This window comes from Ochlerotatus camptorhynchus, unplaced genomic scaffold, assembly GCF_037179485.1.
Source record: "Ochlerotatus camptorhynchus isolate MF236.1 unplaced genomic scaffold, CSIRO-AGI_Acam_v1.1 ptg000026l, whole genome shotgun sequence".
In the NCBI taxonomy this organism is placed as follows: Eukaryota; Metazoa; Arthropoda; class Insecta; order Diptera; family Culicidae; genus Ochlerotatus; species Ochlerotatus camptorhynchus.
The window spans coordinates 1,236,736-1,258,787 of NW_027040518.1; the positions used below are offsets into that span (position 1 = coordinate 1,236,736).

Here is a 22,052-nt window from a genome sequence, read left to right on the forward strand (position 1 = left end):
TGTAAGGATGGAGAAAAATCAATGCAGAGAATGCCAGTTGGAAATCAACGAAATCGAGCCGTTGCGCTGCGGCTTTTGTGAGGTTTACTTCCACATCAGCATGCAATGCTGTGGTTTCAACCTCAGTCGTGCGAGCAAAGACCTATTCTCGCAAGGCAAGGCTGTATTCGTTTGTTCAAATTGCTGGGATAAAATGAATGGCAGAAGTGTGAAACAGTATTTTACTGATGAGCTCACACACGACACGACTCCGTCACCTGATGACTTACCGGCTCAGGTTCAACAACTGTTCAACTTGGTGGAATCGCTGAGTGATAAAGTTGACAAGTGCATTTCCATGGATATTCCTGCTGAGCGACCATCGAATCGATCAAGGAAGGGAAATGCCTGGCCCAGACTTGGTGTTAAACGTCGTCGTGGTAATGAAGGTGAACCGATTGGCACTTCTTCTGTGCGTGGGACCAATGCAATTGATCTCAGTGACTTGTCTGTACCGTGTCTAACACCACCGATCTCCCCTCCAAAGTTCTGGCTCTACCTGTCCGGATTACACCCGTTAATAACTGCTGAGGACATTCAAAAAATTACTTCTCGCTGCTTGGATCTAACAACACCTGCTGACGTCGTGCGTCTCGTGCCCAAGGAAGTGGATATGACATTTCCTTCAAAGTTGGCTTGGATCCATCGCTGAAAGAACTAGCTCTCGACGCTTCTACGTGGCCTGATGGGATATTATTCCGTGAATTCACCGACTACTCAAAAAACCAGTCTGGATCCAACGGCAATCCACTGACAAATACTTAAGGCTCTATCATGTGGACGGTGGAAACCCTAGGGTTTCCACCAGAGGTGAGTATCTGTACCATTCACCAAATATTCTCGCGCCAAATATTTCCATGTTGCAGAACACGACCCGTGACGCTAGTCGTTTATGGGTTTATTACCAAAACGTACGTGGACTGCGCACCAAGATCGACGACTTTTACTGCAACGTCCTGGAGTGCAATTTTGACGTCATCATTTTAATCGAGACGGGGCTTAACGAGGGTATCAATTCGACGCAGCTTTTCGGAAGCAACTACAATGTGTACCGATGTGACCGAAGCCATATAAACAGCAGCAAATCTCGTTTCGGAGGTGTTCTAATTGCCGTACATCATCGTTTCATCAGTAGCAGTGTCGTTGCAACGAGCGGAGAAACGATAGAACAAGTGTGTGTATCGACGAGGATTGGATCCAAGCGACTATTGCTGTGTGCAATTTACGTTCCTCCAGACAAGAGCAAGGATCTCAGCGTTTTGAATGGGCATATTGAATCGATCCAAGAGCTTTGTAACAGCGGCTCTGACAGCGATTGCTTGCTGGTATGCGGTGACTACAATCAACCTGGGATATCCTGGAGTTGGGCTGATGGCGAGATTCGACCTGTGAACTCTGTTCCTTTACCAGTTGCTAGCTCATTCTTGATTGATGGCATGGATTTCCACAACCTGCATCAGAGAAATCTCGAGCGCAACCACTTAGGACGCATCCTGGATTTGTTCTTTTCCCATACGGACTTTCCTGTGGAAATCTCGAGATCTGTTTCACCACTCTTGCCAGTTGATCTTCATCATCCGCCACTAGTCGTCTGCTTACCATCTCTAGTTGATGACGGTGCACTGCTGCTGAATGCGAGTGATGAGCTTGCGTTAGACTATAGCAAGATTGATTTCGATGTTCTAATGGACTTCCTTTCCGTCACTGACTGGGATCTTCTTTTCGATGGACTGAATGCTGATGAAATGGCTGAAACGTTGTGTGCTGTGCTAAATAATTGGATGGATACAAACGTACCGATTCGTCGGCCTGCTGTTTCTCCTGCGTGGAGCACCGCTCTGCTACGAAAACTAAAACGTAAAAGAAATGGTTCGCAACGTAGACTTCGGCGATACCGTTCCCTGGCAAATAAGCGTAGTTTTCACTTGGCGTGTAACGAGTACCGTAATCTAAACTCTTCGCTCTACAAATCGTACGTTTTACGAGTGCAAACTAATTTAAGGCGAAACCCCAAGAGCTTTTGGAGCTATGTAAACTCGAAGAGGAAAAATTCAACAATGCCTGCAAGCGTTTTTTGACGTAGAACTACGTCTTTGTCGACTATACTGGGGTGCAAATCAAAAAATATGTGTGATGAAGGAGTGTTAGGTTTTGAACGCTTGTAACTTTGTTATTTATAGATGAAATAAAAATCCAAATACGCCAATCGATAGGATATTACATTACGAACATGCTGAAATAAATATTTTCCCAATTATTCTGTAATTTAATTTTTGAAAATGTACAAATGATAATTTTATCACTGTTTTCATGAAATAAGCCTTTTTCCCAAGCCCAGTCATCATAAACGAATACCACTTGGTTGCACATCATTCTGCTTGAACCTGAAAAGATATAAATCAGCGCTGCTCTCCTGCCTAAGCTCATTACCGCTTCGGACGGCGTGGCACTAAGTCTTGCAGCAAGCAAGACTAATTCAGCAGCTAAAGGTTGATCACGGCGTGTCCACCACAATGAGGAATGAGACTTCAAAAAACGTGCATGTAAAACCCCCTCCCCCTTTACAACCTCTCCCCCTCCCCTTTTAACATAACCCGAAAAAGACATGGACTTTGACGATCATTTTTTTCCGGGAAATAAATTTTAAGCAAACCCAATTATGTATAAACAATTATTTTTTTACATGCAGAGCCAACATTTTCAAAAAAAGGCTTAACAGGAGACATACACTCGATGAATTACCAACAACTAACTGTAAAACATATCTGGTACCTCTATATATGAAATTATATTAACATTCAAAGTCCATCCTTTTTTCCATATTCTGCACAAAAGAAACGTTCTGCCCCGCCCCCATTCATAATAAAATGGCGGTAAATCCTGTCAGTTGCGGGGAGAATGTGAAGGCGTATCCGGATAGCCTTTTCCTGGTACACTTCCAGAAGGGAACGGTGACACTCAACGCGCTGAAAGCCATCCGCTCCATCAATTGCATCATCGTCCGCTGGGAGCCATACCGTGGCGGCCATCGCGATGTGACTCAGTGCCAACGGTGTCTGAACTTTGGACACGGCACCCGCAACTGTAACATTAAGCCACGCTGCGGCAATTGCGCTCAAGACCACGCCACTTCCGACTGCCCTGCGGATGAAGCCGTGGCGTTAAAATGCGCCAACTGTGGTGGTGCTCACCAAGGTTCCGACAGACAGTGCTCCAAACGCGAGGACTTCAAACGCATCCGAAAACAGGCGGCAGTTAACAACCAACCAGGACGCAAGAAGGACAAAGTCCCGGCATTTCGGACGGAGGATTTCCCGCCTCTTCGTGCTCCTCAGCAAAGGCAAGCAAATTCGTGGGTGCATTCCGCTCAAGCAACTTCTGGTGATTCTGCTGGCCAAAGCTCTCCATCCCCCCCTGGATTCTGGAGACAACCACCAGCGCAAAACAACAACCCCGATCTGTTTTCAGCGGATGAACTGGTGGAAATTTTCATCAACATGACCGGTGCTCTACGTAAGTGCCGCAATAAGCCCGAACAGATCCAAGTGGTCGGTAAGTTCATCATCCAGTATGGCGTCTAAACCGCTAACCATCGCTACTTGGAACGCTTGCTCTGTAAGAGCAAAACAGATTGAGCTTGCCGACTTCCTCCGCAAGCATAGCATCGACGTGGTTCTTCTAACCGAGACCCACCTAAAGTCCGGTGACAGCTTCTGGTTGCCTGACCACAACATTATCCGGCTTGATCGCACCAGCTCCAGGGGGGGTGGTGTAGCGGTCATCGTCAGAAAGGGAATCAAGTTTTGCACTCTGCCCCACATCCGCACTTCTATCATCGAGGCCATTAGTGTGGAGGTGGAATCACCAACTGGAAACATCCGGTTCATCGCTGTTTACTGCCCACGCCAGTGTACCGCAAGCAACGGATTAGGAATCCAATTCAAGAAAGACCTGACCGCCATCACCCGTACTAGCTCCCGATTCATCGTTGGGGGCGACCTGAACACCCGCCATGAAGCTTGGAGGAACTACCAGAGGAACCGGAACGGATGTCTATTGTTCGACCACGCACAACATGGTCTGTACACTGTGCAATTTCCGGACGAACCAACTTTCATCTCTCCGGCGGGAAATCCCTCCACGCTGGACTTTTTCCTGTCAAACATCGGACTATCCAAGCCGGAGGCGCACAACGATCTCAGCTCCGACCACCAACCGGTGGTGACTGAAGTCGGTGTCAATGTGGTTCCTGCTAGAAGCTGCCTGCGTAAAGACTACCACCATGTCAACTGGGTGCAGTACGGACGAATGGTGGACAGCAACATCGATGAAAATCCACTACTCAACACCGTAGATGACATCGACCGGACGTTGGAAGGGCTCCAACAGGCCATATCCATGGCTGACGAGGCATACGTTCGACAAGTTCCTGTGAGGGGTAAGTTTGTTGCTATTGATTCCCACACCCAATTACTGATTCGGTTGAGAAATGTTCGTAGACGCCAGTTTCAGAGGACTGGAGATCTGGGCAAAAAACGTGAAATGGCCGATCTGAATAGGCAGATTGCTTCCAGAATGGACTCACTCCGAAATGAAAGTTTCGGGCGTGTTGTCCAGAATCTGGATGACCGCTCCAGACCATTCTGGAAGGTAGCCAAGGTCCTGAAAAATCATCCCAAACCCGTTCCACCTCTCAAAGTCGAAAATGATGACGATCGGCTTTTAATTACCCCACAGGAGAAAGCAAATGCGATCGGCAAGCATGTCGCTTCATCGCATTTGCTTGGCTCGACTATCCAAAGTCCGCTCGATGATCAGGTTGCGCAATGCGTTCAAAACCTAGATACCTCCCCTTGTGTCGTGCCTCCGGCGGATATGATTACAGTACAACAAATTTGCTCAGCGCTGAAATGCACCAAGAACATGAAGGCTCCCGGGTTTGACGGTATATTCAACTTGATCTTGAAGAGACTCAGCATGAAAGTGCAGTCTCTTCTAACCGCTATCTTCAACAGATGTTTGGAACTGCACTACTTTCCAAGCATCTTTTTTTTTTTTTTATAATTCGTTTATTTTTCCAGGCTCATTTGCTGTAGCTTTGCGGAGCCGATATTCATTGTTTAAATAACAAAATTACTTAAAACTAACGTTAGTAAAACGGAGGCCGATTACTCGCGGCTATCTCGAGGTTAGGGGTAACAAATTGTAACAAATGGATGGCAGGGTAGGGATTGTGAACACAAGGTTTGGAGAGCAATGTGCTCTTGATCTCGAACTAGGCGACACTCTGTTGAAAAAGACAAACATGGGGGTACACCGATGGGCAACTAACAACTTGGGAGAACACAAGATGACACTAACTACTAAATCCTCAAATCTATCCGTTTTAAAAACACATAAATTAAATTCAAATAGTCGAGGTCTCGGCTCGCCAAGACATCTCTAACGGGTATCGCGGGTTGTTTTCCTCGGGCCCTGAGGGATATGGATAACTCAGATCTGGCAACACGGTGTAAGGTACATGACCAAACAACGTGCTCGATATCGTGATAACCACTGCCACACGCACATAAATTGCTGCCTGAGAGCCCAATTCGATAGAAATGCGAGTCTAACGAGCAGTGATTGGACATAAGCCTTGATATAACGCGTATAAAGTCGCGGCTCATGTCCAACCCTTTGAACCATGGCTTGTTCGACACCTGAGGGAGAATAGAATGTAACCATCTTCCCAATTCACCATCATTCCATTTTTGTTGCCAACTGATGAGGACTTGCTGACGAGCAATGGAGAAAAATTCGTTGAAGGTGATTTGTCGCTCAAAAATATCGCCTTCCATAGCGCCCACCTTAGCCAATGAGTCCGCTTTCTCATTACCCGTAATTGAGCAATGAGATGGGACCCAAGCTAAGGTGATAGTATAGGAGCAGTTAGATAAAGCACTCAGTTTAGATCGTATTTCAGGCAGGAAATACGAGGAGTGCTTCATCGGCCTCATTGAACGAATAGCCTCCAATGAGCTAAGACTATCCGTAAAAATAAAATAATGGTCAGACGGTAGTGAGGCAATTCGCTCTACTGCGTAAAATATAGCTGCGAGTTCCGCAACGTATACTGAGCATGGTTTCTGCAGTTTATAAGAGGCGCTATGAAATTGATTAAATACACCAAATCCAGTGGAAGCATTTATGGTTGACCCATCTGTGAAAAATCTTTTATCGTTACTTACATGGTGGTACTTCCAAGCATCTGGAAAGTAGCAAAAATCATACCGATCCGCAAACCCGGTAAGGATCCAACATTGTCTTCAAGCTACAGACCCATCAGCCTCCTTTCAGCGCTGAGCAAATTGTTCCAGAAACTCATTCTCAATCGTTTGCTCAAGTTTGTCGAGGAAAGCAACATTCTCCTTCCGGAACAGTTTGGATTCAGAAAGGGGCACTCCACCAATCATCAGCTAGTACGGGTGATGAATAACATCCGAAGTAACAAAGCTGTATCCAAGTCCACAGCCATGGCCTTGTTAGACGTTGAAAAGGCGTTTGACAATGTTTGGCATGATGGACTTGTGTACAAGCTTTGTAACTTCAACTTTCCTCTACATCTTATTAAAATCACCCGTAACTACCTCCAGCAAAGGTCGTTTAAGGTATCGTTGAATGGTTGTCTCTCAGACACGTTTTCGATCCCAGCAGGAGTCCCGCAAGGTAGTCTGCTGGGCCCCTTGCTTTACAGCATTTACACTTCCGACATTCCTCCCCTCGGTGACGGTTGCGTGTTTTTCCTGTTCGCAGATGATACCGCAATAGCCGTCAAAGGAAGGATGCCTCGCGAAATAACGAACAAACTTCAACGATGCCTTAACGCCTTTGCTGATTATGCCACCACGTGGAAAATCAAAATCAATGCCACCAAAACACAAGCGATCATGTTCCTCCATCGGCAATCGCCCAAACTGAAACCGGCTCCATCTTGTACTGTAATCATGGATGGCACAAGGGTTGAGTGGTCTACCGAAGTTACCTATCTCGGGATGTTGTTCGATGAAAAGCTCCTCTTCCGTTCGCATGTAGAGAAAACTGTAGTCAAGTGTTCTACCTTGGTTAGGTGTCTGTATCCGCTGATTTGCCGCAGATCCCACCTCTCAAGGGTGAACAAACTGGCCGTCTACAAACAAATCATAGCACCTGCGATCCTCTACGCAGCTCCGGTGTGGGAATCATGTGCACAGACTCACAGGAACAAAATCCAGGTCGCTCAGAATAGAGTGCTGAGGATGGTTCTTGACCGTCCATTCGACACTAGAATAACAAATTTACATGAAGAGGCAGGCATTGCCAAAATAGATTCCAAAATTAACGAAATTAAGACTAAATTTGCACAAAAATGTAATTTATCAGAACATGCTTTAATAAGCAATTTGTATATAGTAGGTTAGGTGTACATAGTAGTTGTAGGTTAGTTGTAGTTGTACATAGTAGTTATAAGTAGTCTCCTTTTTCAAATTTTCAAACAAACCAATCCCACCAAGGTGGTCATTCTCTAAAACAGGCCTGATAGGACTAGGAACTGTAATTAATAATAATTGAAATTTCACAGGAACTAAAGTTGAAAAGACGCATCTGTGTCACTTGATAAGTTATACATGTAAACCACACAAATTCAAGAAATATAGATCATTTAAGTCAAAAGTCAGTTGCGGGGCTTAGAAAGTATGTTTTGTGCAGAATATGTAAACAAGGAGGGACTTCGGATGTATTTTTTTCTGCAAAATATGTAAAGAAGGAGGGACGTCGGATGTTAACCTAAATGCATATATCATGCATCATAGATAGAGATAGATAGATAGGTTCTACGTCATACTGCGGTCGTGTCTAGGACACAACCCTTAATTTTTTCAATGACGTTGAATCGTCGATAGGCGGGGAGAAATGTGAGCTTTTCGCTGCTCATTTTTCGTCGGTTTTTGACGCAGAATCCATCACCTCGACTGAACTTGTCTCGGCTGTTTCGGATGTGCCTTCAAACCTTGTTGACATAAACACTTTTGAAATAACGCCCGTTATGGTAACTAATGCCGCCAAGAAAATGAAATGTACCTTCTCGCCTGGACCAGATGGCATTCCTTCTGCAGTGTATTGTCGTACCATTGGAGTGCTTGTTGAACCGCTTTGCAGAATCTTCAACAAATCTTTTGTAGAGTCGAAATTTCCTGCAATCTTTATATTTATATTTATGGTTCCGGTACACAAGAAAGGAGATAAACGTGACGTTAAAAACTACAGAGGAATTACTAATCTCTCTGCAGCATCAAAACTGTTTGAGATAATTGTGAGTGGTTTCATTCTTGAGCACACCAAATGCTATATCTCTAGTGACCAACATGGCTTCATGCCTGGACGATCGGTTACCACAAATCTTCTAGATTTTATCACGACATGCTTTGAGCAACTGGCAAATGGGGCACAAATAGACGTCATCTACACTGATCTAAAAGCAGCGTTTGATACGATCAACCATGACATTATGTTGGCAAAGCTATCCAAACTCGGTGCGTCGGACCGTTTGACTTCGTGGTTGTGCTCCTACTTGACTGACAGGTCTCTGCGAGTGAAACTCGATTCCAGTACTTCCTCGTATTTCACGAACTCGTCAGGTGTACCACAGGGTAGCAATCTTGGCCCGTTGCTGTTTGTGTTGTACATCAACGACGCACTTCTTCTACTTGGAGATGGCTGTAAGCTTGCGTATGCCGATGACCTAAAGCTGTACTTCGTGGTGCGGACTGCTGAGGATTGCATTCGTCTTCAATCGGTATTGGATCTGTTCGTTGATTGGTGTCGTCGGAATAAGCTTACCCTCAGCATTCCTAAATGTATGGTAATGTCGTATTACCGCATCAGGCAGCCGATTGTTTTTGACTATGCCATCAACGGTGTGGTTCTTCAAAGAACCGACCAGTTCAGCGATCTTGGTGTTCTACTGGACCATAAGTTGACGTTCAACCTCCACCGCTCTGCTCTGATCACAAAGGCGAATCACCAGCTAGGTTTTGTGTCGAAAATATCGAAGGACTTCATTGACCAACACTGCCTGAAAGCTCTCTATTGCTCACTTGTGCGACCAATCCTGGAAAATGCCTCCTTGGTATGGTTTCCTCATCAGTTGACTTGGAGCTTGAGGATCGAAAGTGTTCAGCGCAAGTTTATCAGGATAGCATTACGTAATCTACCATGGCGTGATCTGCAAAATCTCCCGCCGTATTCTGATCGCTGCAATCTGCTGAGCCTGGATACTCTGGAATGCCGACGGAAAAATCAGCAAACAGTTTTTGTTGCCAAGCTATTGAATGGTGAGGTCGACTGCTCGAGGCTTCTCTCGCTGTTGGATATCCGAGTACCACCGAGAACATTACGAAGTGGTACCCTTCTCCAACCGCGGTACCATCGAACGGCGTTCGGTTACAACGAACCACTAACAACTATGATGCGTACGTTTACGACTTTCGAAGAATTATTCGAATTTGGGGAATCTTCATCTCGCTTTTTGGCACGGATTAGAAACACTTGAATTGATCCTTTTGTCAAGCTTCTGCATTCATGTTCCATCCGATGTCACTGCTGTTGTTTGCGGTGACATCTATCGGAAACTACACACAATCTGTTTCTTATAATTGTTCACAGAGGACACTGCAGTGCAAAACATGTCTGGTACTTCTAAATATGCATTTAGATTATTATTCGAAGTCCCTCCTTTTTTACACATTCTGCACTCAAAATAGCTCACCCCTCACAGAATTTCCCGTTGAATTTTATGTATGGGGCGGGGCATAAAGTATCTTTTGCGCAGAATATGTAAAAAAGGAGGGGCTTCAAATGTTAAAGCAAATGCATTTATAGAGGTACCAGACATGTTTTGTAGTGTCAGGTACTATATTTTGTAATCTGTGAAAGGGAAATAACAAATCGAGTGGCAACAAAATACATGGCATGTTGAGAGATTGAGGTCGTGAGAGAGAATTTCTCTCTCAAATTTGAATTTTTCGGCTCTCTGGGAACTGGTAGTAAAGCAGGTAAAATTGTATGGGGAAAATCATTTTTATTTAATTGTAGCTTGTTTAACAATAATTTCCGGGAAAAAACTGAACGACAAAGTCCCTGATTAATTTCTTTAGGTTGTCGTTCATGTTTTTTTACCTGAATATGCACCGAAAGCGAATTATTCCCACTTCTCTCAATTTTTATATGGGGATTTTTATCACTTCCTACCAGCGGAACAGCGCCATCTCTGCGGAAAATGGTCGAACAAGCTGATTAATTGTTTTAGCTTTAAGGTTGTTTCATGTAGACAATAGTCCGATGAATAAAATTAAATAATAATAATAATAATAATAATAATAATAATAATAATAATAATAATAATAAAAATAATTTTTCCAAAGCATTTCCACGAATCACTTGACTTTTTCCTCTCAAAGAATCAATCGACAGAAAATTTGAAGGAATCTTATCTACAATCGCAGAAGTAGTCGTAATTCAATATGAAAAACTGAGAGCACAAAATGGCGCCTTTACTAAAAAGGAACAACTGTGCAAAGTTTCAGCGTAATTGGAAATGATCGGTCAGGATCGATTTGCGAACCTTCGTGGAATGCCTCAAATGGTACGAAACATTCGTTTTTCCTGTCATCTGGCGCAATGTCAATATTACGCCTTATTCGTATAATATACAAATACATCAGTGACGAGTTATGAAGATCATTTTGGCCTTGAAACAATTGCATTTAATATTGGTGGGTCGCAAGTTTGTAAAATTCCTAAAAGTGCGTCGCAACCGGAAAATGTTTGAGAATTGCTGCTCTATACATTTTTACTCTATGCCTCACACCCTAACACACAGTTCTGGTTCGAATTGTAGCTCCCGTTCCCAAAGAACACATTCCCTATATGTGTTCCGCCTGTGTCCTGCTGTTCTCTGCTAGATTAAGTTTGCTTGGCACTTCATGCGGCAGCTTGCCCGAGCTTCAACAGTGCCATTCCGAACCGCTTCTACTGCGGTATGATATGCGGTGGAACTAACTACCACACATGTGTTTACAGATAACCTATTGCCAAACTTTTCCCCACGTCGTTGCCGCACTGGGATCCAAAACAAGGAGAAGAATATTTTCGGTCAAAGTTCACTAAATACCGAAAGTTTTTCGACTTTTGAAATATTGCTTTATGACACTCACCGGCTCGCCCCGCCGCAGAAACTCTTGATCGTGCAGCTCAATTTTCCCACCTCCCGGCCAAGTGTTTTCGATCCAGCTCCCGTCCAATGCAATGCACTTTGCAATTTTTCACCAGCTTGTATTTGCATCCTGGGGGAAAACGTTTGCAAAATGAAATATTCAACCACTACCAACGACGCAACGCCATGCTGCCCGGTTCCGTTGAAACACTCAGTCAGAAGTTAATCTGAGTAAATAAAAAAAAAACGAAGCATTATACTTTCTGCATTTTAAGCTCCCTCCATCGCTCTGCCGCGCACCCCACTGGGTACTGGTACAATCCAGAACATTTTTTTCCCGGTGGCTGGTTAGAACAACTATAGCTGTGAAAAGCTGTGTCCACGAGATAGCAGCACCGAGCGTAAGCAAACACCGTTGTATTTCGTCATACCGACCGACGTGCAAGCAGATTGAGGGGTGGTGGGAAAAAAGGAAGCGAATCTCTTTCTGTCGGTACGTACGAGCGTTCAAGATTGCTGGAATGCGGATTGGCCCCCGGAGATGAGCACTTCGCCATGGTTGAAGGAGATGGTGACGGTGATGATGATGATGATGATGATGAGATGATGTTTGCGGTTAGTATTAGAGAAGGAACTTCAATTTTCGCTGATTGCCGCCCTAGATAACTGGACTGGATGAATGGGAAGAATTGTTACATAGTTGTGATGAAATTATGCAAATGTTTACAGTCGGAACGAAAGGAATTTCTGGATCTTGATTAAGCCGAGGGTTCCTTGCCGGTGGCTGATGGACTTGGCAAATCGTGTGGAAGTCAATTCAGTGGTGACAGTGTGAATTTAGATTGGCTTCAGTTGACCTGTGTAGATGCAAGAAGCAACACGAAGTGCGCAGTCTAGTTGCTTGGATTCGCGGTGAACGAGTGACTCAAATAATACCAAAACACCGACCCGTTTGGGTGAGGCTTGAACTGGAGCCGCTTTTCTATTTACTTCAAAGCAATCAACAATTTCCCAATTGTCAAACACTTATCCACCCAGACAGGAATGCCCTCTGTTACGGGCCAACATTGCTGTGTTCTCCAATTCCCGTAATAACAACGACTTGTTGCCATCATTAAATTCTGAATTTAAACTCGAGTGTTATTTCAAACGCCCAACAGAAGGTTCAACAGCCACCCCGAGAGCGTCGTCATCATCTAGAGTGGACGGAAGCTTTCCCTCCTCCTGAGATTAACATCAGCTTGAAAACCTAGGACCCCTGGAGTGCGCTCATAAAAATTAATGACGTTGAAAAATCCGTCTAAATGGAAATTAAACAAATTAAATATTTATTCCGTCATTCGACATGCTGGATAGAAGTGGCAACAGGAAACGTCCGAGGAGTTGGGTTTATGTTCTAATCTCGGTCAGATAAAAGCCCAACAATGAATGAATGGAGCTGAAAATAATATAATTTAATCCCTGAGAGAACCAACCCAACTCATACAGCAACTAGCACTGAAGCCGAGCGAGGACGACTACGACTGGGTGGGGTGTAATAGTATCCTTCATCCTGAGCCCGAAGAGATTCAGCTGAAATGCAATCGGCTTTCGGTTGAAACAGATCCGTTGTCGAGCGTCGAATCGCGTAGCGATGTGTAGGAAGATGAGCATTTTCGAATTAATGGGGCTGCCATGCGGGTTTCCTTTCATCTGGTAGAGAAAGACCCGTTGGTGCATGGCTAGGCTGGCTGGCAGTGGTCGAAGGAGTTTTTGATGGATAATGTTTGTTATTGTACCGTCATTGCTTACAATTTGTGTTTGGTCGGAATTTTTGGAGATTTTTGGCTGATTGAAATAAAGTACAGTCAGGAATCGGGAGCGTGAATAAGGAACCGCAAATAAGGATACCCACAGATTATGGGAGTCTCACTAATAGGGGCTGTGGTAAATTATTTCATTTGTTTCTATACATATAAAGCTATACAATCTTCGACAATGTGTTTGTACTGGATTAGACCAATAAGTATGTGCCATTGAATTCACGTTTAATTGGGAACTACGCTGCTAGAGGTGCTTCATTTTTATGTCACTTATGACGGGCGCTATAGTATATAGGACTTGGGTCCAATATATAATATTTCGTGATCCTGGCCATACAGAAAGTTGCTGTGTTCAGCAATGTTGTTCAGGTGATCATATTAGTTTATTTATTTATTTATTTATTTATATGACTGAACATCAACAGGCGTTATTTGCTCCAATGATGTCACTTAAACTAAACATGAAAAGTACTAAAACAAAACATCAATAAGTACATAGATAGTCAAAGGAACATTACTAAATAAACTAAACTGATCTAGCAAAAACAAACTAAACCTCCAGTGAAGCAGCTGGCGAATCAGATCAAAATCAAACAGTGCGGAGACCCTATTGAAGAGTCTCTGTAAACCACCGATTGCACCGAACATGCTATAATTAGTTCGCTGTATGGGCAGGCGCAGCATTGAATTATTCCGTAGGGCTCGGGGTTGAACATTGATGTCAATTTGCTCAAGGAGGACAGGGCAAGCGGTGCGTCCTTGCAAAATATCCGCAATTAGCAATGCCCTTGCTGTACCTCTTCGGACCGACAGGCACTCCAGATGGATCAGTTGCAAACGACTTTCGTAGCTAGGCAATCGGAAGGGATCCGTCCACGACAGTTTACGTAGCACCTATCTCAGGAACCGTCGCTGAACAGACTCAACTCTTTCGATGCCGTTGTTGTAGTGAGGAGTCCAGACAACCGAGCAGTATTCTAATATGGAGCGAGACAAGGAGCAGTACAACGATTTAAGGCAGTAGATATCCGTGAAGTCTTTGGCAATCCTGAAGATAAACCCTAGAATTCTGGAAACTTTGTCGACGGCGTGCGAGATGTGCTGCTTGAAAGAGAGTTTAAATCAGGAAAATCAGCGGTCCCAGGTGACAGTGAGCGAGTAACGGTTCCATAACAACGAGTTCGAACAATTTAGCAACAACGCTAAGCGAAGTAATGCCACGGTAGTTGCCTTTTTTATATACTGGAAACATGTGTGCTACCCAACTAACAATTTTCACAATGTAAACGCTTTACTCATTTCATTTATACAGCCTCAAGCTGTATTCAAACGTTATAAGATATGAGGCAACCTTTACTCAACCTCTATACAAGCAAATCTGGTGAACTTAGTCAGCTACTTATGGATGTTGGGACGGTTGGAACAAACTCTTATTGCGTTTCCATATACGCTTCTATACGGCTGTTATCCTGCTGTTTAGTTGTATGCGAACTTGAAAGGTGCTTATTCAACCTTTTCCCGGTTATCCAATAATCACTACACAGCTTTCTCTTGAAGCCGGGTTTAGGTGATACTCTACAGTTCGCTTTCAGCTGTGGACGGACACAGCAGCATTTGTTCTCGGTGTCGATAGTGCTATCGGCAGTCTGTTTTTCGACCAAGCTATTGTGTGTTGCACACATTGTTTACCCGCAGTTAGCTAGCCGTGTGTGGAATCCTGTCGATAGAATCAAGAATGAATGGAGTTGAAGTTAAAAACACCGTCAAATTTAGCTTTGGCGATGGAGCTAGAAAACCGTCGATGGGCGAAATTATTAATTTCGCGAAGACTATGGATGCGGATCCTATGCAGATGGAAGCTATATACAGGGTAGCGGAGGAGAAATCCTTGTTTATTAAATTCAAGGTCGAAGAGGCAATGTGTCACACATTGATGAATAACAGTAAACAATTAACTTTCCGTTATGACGATGGAAAGGCAGTAGAGGTACACATGTTGAATGCGGATGAATACATTCAGTATGTCAGAGTGTACGATCTGCCTCCTGAAGTGCCTGACAAAAACCTAGCATTGGTGCTAGGGAAACACGGCAAGGTAAAACGTGTGGTTAGGGAGAAATTTCCTCCCAAATTAGGTTTTGATATATACACTGGCATCCGCGGTGTATATATGGATGTTAAGAAGGAAATTCCTACATCACTGCATTTCCTCAACCGTAAAGGAAACGTGTTCTATCCCGGGAACCAGAATGTGTGCTTTGTTTGCAAGATTGAGGGGCACCAGATGAATTCTTGCCCAAAGCGGAAACCTCGCAGGAAGCTCGAAAAACAACAAACGACGGATACGGAAAAACGTGACCCGGACGAAGCCCAAAGTGTTAGCAGCGTGGATACCTGTACATCATATGCGGGTGTTTTAGCCGGCGATACTTCAGCGGATGCTATTGAGGTGTTCGATGAAGAAGTTATGGCAATCGATGAGACGACCCCGGACATGGAAGAAGAACAAGAAACAGCTAGAGGAAGTCAGCTTGAGACCGAAAGCCATCCATTGTTCTTGATCGCGAAGAAATTGAAAACTGCTATTGAAACACAGAAAACGGAAGAAAGAAGAAAACTGTGGCTGCGAGAGAAAGTTAACACCAAACAACCGGCTTCTAGGAAAAAATGAACTAATTTTAGAAACTTTGCCTTTAAAGTCTCACACTAAGGCTTCCTTAAAGTATCACCTTAAATACTGTTTACACTTTTTTGTTAAGGAGGAATTTATTGAGTTTATTTTGCTGTGAATCAAATTAATCGAAATTAGTTACACAAGTCATCCCCAAATTATTTACCCTGCACCGGAACCTGGAATCGAACTTGAGACGACCGCATTGGCAAACCTTGACACTACCAACTGTGCTACACCAACACTTTGAACTGATGTAAACAAATCAACATGCTCTTCTACAACAAAATCGCTGAGTAGAGGCTTTATAATAGTGCACATGAATCACTTTTCTCGACTTGTTACTTCAACTTTGCAAAGGAGCAGAGTAAAAGCTCTAAAACTGCACACGTCTAAAAATAAACCTTGTTGATTGTGAAAATGCTTCCAAAGTAGCTCTTACACAGATTATTAGCTGAGTACAGGATTTTAAGTTGTTGAAAAAGCACTTTTGATGTTTATGTTATTCAGCAAGAGTGGTTATTTGCAAGGTTGCAAATACTCATTTCAGCTAAAATAATGTTTCTCGTAATAATAAAACCAAAAGATGGTATGATGGCATGATTTACTTGTAACTTACAAGAAGAGGCTACAAAGTATGTGTTTGAAACATAAAACCTGTAAATTTTGCTTTATATGAGTCACAATCAGCGATTTGCTGATCGCTGAGTGAGTGAGTGAGTGAGTGTGTGAAAAATCGCTGATTGTTACTCTCATGAAGTGAAATAAACAGGTTAAATATGTCAAACACATTCGTTGCAGTGTTCACTCGGCTGTCGACAAAAGCAGGCCACTCTCGATGTGTGCTACGCGATCGTCTGTTTTCTCGGCAGCAACCATTGTGTGGTCCTCCTCATTGTTCTTCATCAGCAGTTCTTTCAGTCGATGCGTCGTCGACTTTGCAAAGCAACCGTTTCGTGATCAATGTGTGAGTGATGACCACGTTTTGCGTCCACTGCTACAATGGACGCGCTCTGACCCTCGTTGGCGTACAACAATTTGCCATACAATGAAACTACTGGAAGCGGCTCCAGTTCTGATGGAGAAGGCTTTTTGGATAGCGGAAGATAAAGTGTTTATTGTGTTGTACCTTTTGACTATAGTTTTAAAATGTATTGTATAGTGACCAAGAATCCTCGGCTCTGTAAAGTTAATTCGGTTGAGCCTTATCAAATAAATTAACAAACAAAAACACATTCGTTGCAACCTCTTCTTGTATCCTACCAATTTAAAATATGATCATGACATCTAATTATTTCATAATTAAAAAAAAAACATTGTTTTAGCTGAAATGAGTATTTGCAACCTTGGTTAGTTGTGTAGAAGCCATCAAATGAGATATATATACACTTTATTAGCTTTGTTTTGCAGTAACAAGTTGAAAGTGGATTAGTTTGTGTATAAAAGAGACATTAGCGTATTTTGGCTGTTGTTATTCAGTGCGACTGACATTGAATAATGGTTGTGAAACAGTTGAGTAAACGCTCTCCAACACTATTTCGCTAGCTTCTGCTTATACCTGTATCTGCAGCTTGTTTTCAGCTACTTTACAGCACAACGCTGGAAAAGTTGGCTTATAAAGCTGAAAATGTTAGTTGGGTAGCTTCCAACAGGATTGGAAAGACCGTTGAAAAACGTGTAGCAGTGGAGACAACAAACTGTCCAAGTGCGTTTTGAGGAACGCCGATGGAATTCCGTCAGAACCCGGATTGTACGACGACTTGAGTTTCGAGGAAGCCCTGAAAAACATCTCGGGATTGATGTCAATTCTGCTCATGGTTTGGCCAGAGAGTGGTACGTAACTGGCAGCCAGTCGAGCATGGTCGTCACTCAGTCTCTCGTCCGTGAAGACACTAGCAAATTTTTCAGAGAACAGCTGACAGATATCTTGCGTAGATGAGGCCACGTTACCATTATGTGTCATAGACGACGGCAGACCAGCTTCATGACGTTGTTCGTTGACAAACTTCCAAAACTGCTTGGGACGTGACTTAAGCTTTCTCTGCACTCCACGTCGATACTGAAGAAAGCACCGTTTCGCAACTCGTTTGTATGCATGATTGATCCTGAAATAGTGACGTTGAAGGGATAGTGTGCGGTGCTTGGTGAACTTCCTAAGAGCGGCTCTCTTTCTGGATTTCAATCGACGAAATTCGCTCGTATGCCATGGTGGATGGGTCGTATGATGATGAATCTTTTTCGGAACGTGTCTGTCAATGATATATGCCAAGACATTGGAAATAGTTTGAGCGACGGACTCAATGTCAACGGTGTCCAATAAGTCGTCCCAATCTAAATTGGAGAGTAACTCGGCGATACTACCATGGTCGGCGTTGCGAAAATCGTAGGAAACGGTGGTAGGTGAAATATTAAAATCATGCATCAGCTTAGTACTTAACGTCAACAGTAGCGGCGGGTGGTGACGACCCAGTCTCACCAGAGGAGTGGGCGCCTCGCATCAGAAAGGAGCCATGTCCTGGGCGCTTACAAAACAAAGATCCAAACTGCGGTTGTTCTGGTTAATAACATGGTTGATTTGGGAAAGAGTGGCTGCGCTGTAATTGTCCAGAAGGAGCAAAGCGTAGGAATGGATGACAAAGTGATCCATGTCAGGATAGAGGAAGCCGTTGCGAGTTTTTTTTTCCATGAAATCCCCGGGAGATTGAATTCATCAAACACAATAACTTCATCGGTTGCTTTGTGGTCACACTCCCGTATACGGTCAGGAGGAAAGTAAACCGCACAGAGGAACAAGGTACGATCTCCCAGTTTAACCGACGTCCACACCTGCTCTAAGCATGTCCAAGCATTATTTTCTAGTAACCTCGCTTTAAACCTAGAATTTATAGCCACTAAAACACCTCCACATTTAACTTTCCGATTATTAGCAGCATTCCTATCGCAACGGAAAACTTCATAATCGACGCCGAACACCTGACGAGAGAGCGTGCGTGAATCCAATCATGTCTCCGTGAGAATTATGATGTCGTAGCAAAGATCCGAGGTAGCTACGCGAAAATCGTCGACATCACAGTTGATACCACCGACGTTCTGATAATAAAGCAGCAAGTCTGAAGGAGCAGGTATAGTTTCAATACGTCCTAGAGTCTGAGCAACTTGCGAAGGATGCCTTGATGGTGTAGGCGAATATTGGCTGGAAGCAATGAGCGGATCAGGAGTCGTTGAATCGATAACAGAAGTTGACTTGCCTATGCTGTCGAGTTGGAAGACCCCTGCACTACTCCCACTCGCAGGGCCGGGACGACTGCTGAACGCTGGCTGGAATGGCTCGACTGTGGTGGGAGGTACAAGGGCTTCCATGAGGCCAACTTCGGTGCGTCCCAGTGTCCGGTTGAATTGTGATGGCTGATGAGGTAGGGCTGTCGGAAATTGGCTGCAAACGATGAACGGACAGAGAGAGTGAGAGAGTTCAGAACTCTCAAATAGAAAGTTGCTGTCTTCAGCAAAGTTGTGCAGTTGACCAAATTCAGAAAAAATCTCACTACGCGGCGCTAGCGTGCAAGTGAACTTCCTGTATAAATTATATCTCGAGAACCTGGCCATAAAGAAAGTTGCTGTCTTGAACAAAGTTGTTCAGGTGACCATGTCCTTTTGGATGGTGGTGATATTATTTCAGAACTCTCTCACTACGTGGCGCTAGTGTAAACATGAACTTCTTTAATATGTCATGTCTTTAAAGCTTGTCGATATAAGATGTTGCTGTGCAATGTTAGAACAGGAACCGGAGAAGGGATGACGTGTAGAGGCCGGAAATCGATCTCGGACGCCATTTTAAATATCCAAGATGGCGGTCACCGGTTTAATAAAAACTGTAAAATACACTATAATATGCGTATTTCCGGAAAGGAGCCGGAAATCTATGCCAGGCGCGTCATTTTGGAATCCAAGATGGTGTTCATCTTACTTAAGGGTCCTGTACACTACCGGAGGTGCAAAGGGCCAACATGAAAGACTTTCATCCTGGGCGGCTGTTCGTTTTTGTCTTGACCTGGGCCCATGTCAAATTCATATCAACTAGCTTTATTTCCTTGTTGAGGCTCCGCCGCCATGAGCCCCTGGGTCTGCATCTGCTGCGATGTCCTGCCGAATTCCAATCCAGTGCTTGTAGATCTCGTTTCCGCCCCGTCGAAGTGTGTGGCCAACTAGCACTTATGCTCTCGAATTTCTGTTGCTATCGGCTTCTGATGATATCGACGACAAATGCAGCCCTAGCATTCTTGATTCGGGCATCTATGTCGCTCTTGGTCCCGCCGTCCGACTCTATTTGGCTGCCAAGATATTGGAAACTTTTGAACTTCTCCACTGCTTGCCCCGCTACCGTAAAGTTGAAAGGGTTGCCCGTGTTGACACCCAATTATTTGGTCTTGTGGGCGTTGATGGTGAGACCCGCCGCAGAGGAGAGTTCGGCTAGATCATTGAGCTTACTCTGCAGATCAGAGCGCCGTTGTGCTTGTAGAGCAACATCATCATCCAAATCGATGTCGTTGAGATGCACGGTTCGGTACACGATCAATTGCACCTACCATGATCTCGTCGATTACGACTCTTGGAATTCATTGACCTGCTCCAGGATGATGCGGAGCGTGACAATATGGTCCACACAAGATCTTCCAGCATAGAATCCTGCCTGCTGCCACCGGAGAGTCGCGTCGATCTTCTTCTGTATCCGATTCAGGATAACTTTGCACAGAACTTTGAGAACAATACACAGTAACATGATGTTTCGGCAATTGTCACACACAATCAGATCTCCATTCTTTGGGACCTTCACTAAGAAGCCCTGCATCCAGTTGGCCGGAAAAGTCACGGTATCCCAGATATTACAGAATAGTTGATGCAACATTTGAGCGGATAGCATGGGGTCAGCTTTGAGCATCTCTGCTGATATGCGATCGACCTCTGGAGCCTTGTTGGATTTCATGCTTCGGATAGCTGCTTCAATCTCCTGCAGTGATGGGGCCTCGGAATTTACGCGAGTGATGTACCGCACCCTAGGTGGATCATGCCGAGATGTTGATGGCTGGTTGACCGTCGGAATTTGAAGAAGTTATTCGAAGTGCACAAACCAGCGTTTCAGCTGGTCAGTGGGGTTGGTAAGCAACTGTTCAGTCGTGTCCTTCACTGTCATCTTCGGGTTCATACTTGCTCCACTCAGGTGTCGTGAGATATCGTAGAGGAGGCGTATATCGCCAGTATTTGCGGCTTTCTCCCCTTCGTCGGCCAGGGAGTTCACCCACGCTCGCTTGTCCCGTCTGCAAGAGCGTTTGACTTTCTTTTCTAGAGCCGAGTACCGTTGACGGGCTTCGTTCTGGCTGCTCTGGTTCTCACCCGCTCTATCGCGGCTTTTGCTTTCCTCAATTTTCCGCCAGGTTTCATCAGTGATCCACTCTTTCCTCTGGGTGCGTAGCTCACCCAGGTTGTTCTCGCTTGTTTCTACAAAGGCATTCTTGTTGGCCGTCCATTGTTCTTCTACGCTGCCACCTTCTGGAACGTCCGCAGCTCGAGTCTCAAGTTCTTCAACGAAAGACCTTTTTACAGCTGGATCTTCAAGTTGGCGTGTTTTGAACCGCCGCCCGAGTCTCTCCTCCTGTCGCTGGATCCACGTCATGCGTTGGCGGATCTCGCCGATTATTTTTATTATTAGGTGATGGTCAGACGCGATGTCGGCGCTGCGTTTATTCCGGACATCAAGAAGGCTCCGTCTCCATTTTCGGCTGATGCAGATGTGGTCGATCTGATTTTCGGTATGTCCATCATGGGAAACCCACGTCACTTCGTGCACTGGCCGATGGGAGAAGAGCGAAGCAGCAAGATTGCATGGAAATCGGAAGTGGTTTTCACAATAGGGGGGGGGGGGATCTTTTCCTTTTTGGCATTAATCCGGGTATATTTAATGGAATTTCGACTGGATGATTGATCATTCTCATCATCCGTGAGCAAATCAAATTGATTGCTCAAATAAATTTCATCAGAACGGGGATCAAGAGATTGCCCTTTTCTTTTCTTGTTTTGCATTTAGGCGCCATAAAAGTTTCTCCAAATCGACTTCCAAGCTGATTCATATAAGAATTCAAAGGAGGAATTTTCCAAATCGATATCCAAGCTGAATTACCTCGAGTAGGCTCCAAGCAAGAATCGAACATGGAGAAAATGTGCAAGTAATAAATATGTACCACTGAGAAGAGCTGTTTAAATTTGTTGTGGCGTTAGGTAGCAGTAACACTCAATTCAGTAAAAAAAACAAATA

The 22,052-nt window shown here is 44.3% G+C and overlaps 1 protein-coding gene across 1 annotated transcript in view; it reads right to left on the reverse strand.

The window, feature by feature from the left end:
- Nucleotides 1–22,052, reverse strand: part of LOC135708192 (chaoptin) — a 358,531-nt gene that overhangs the window by 290,194 nt on the left and 46,285 nt on the right. The window lies entirely within an intron of this gene.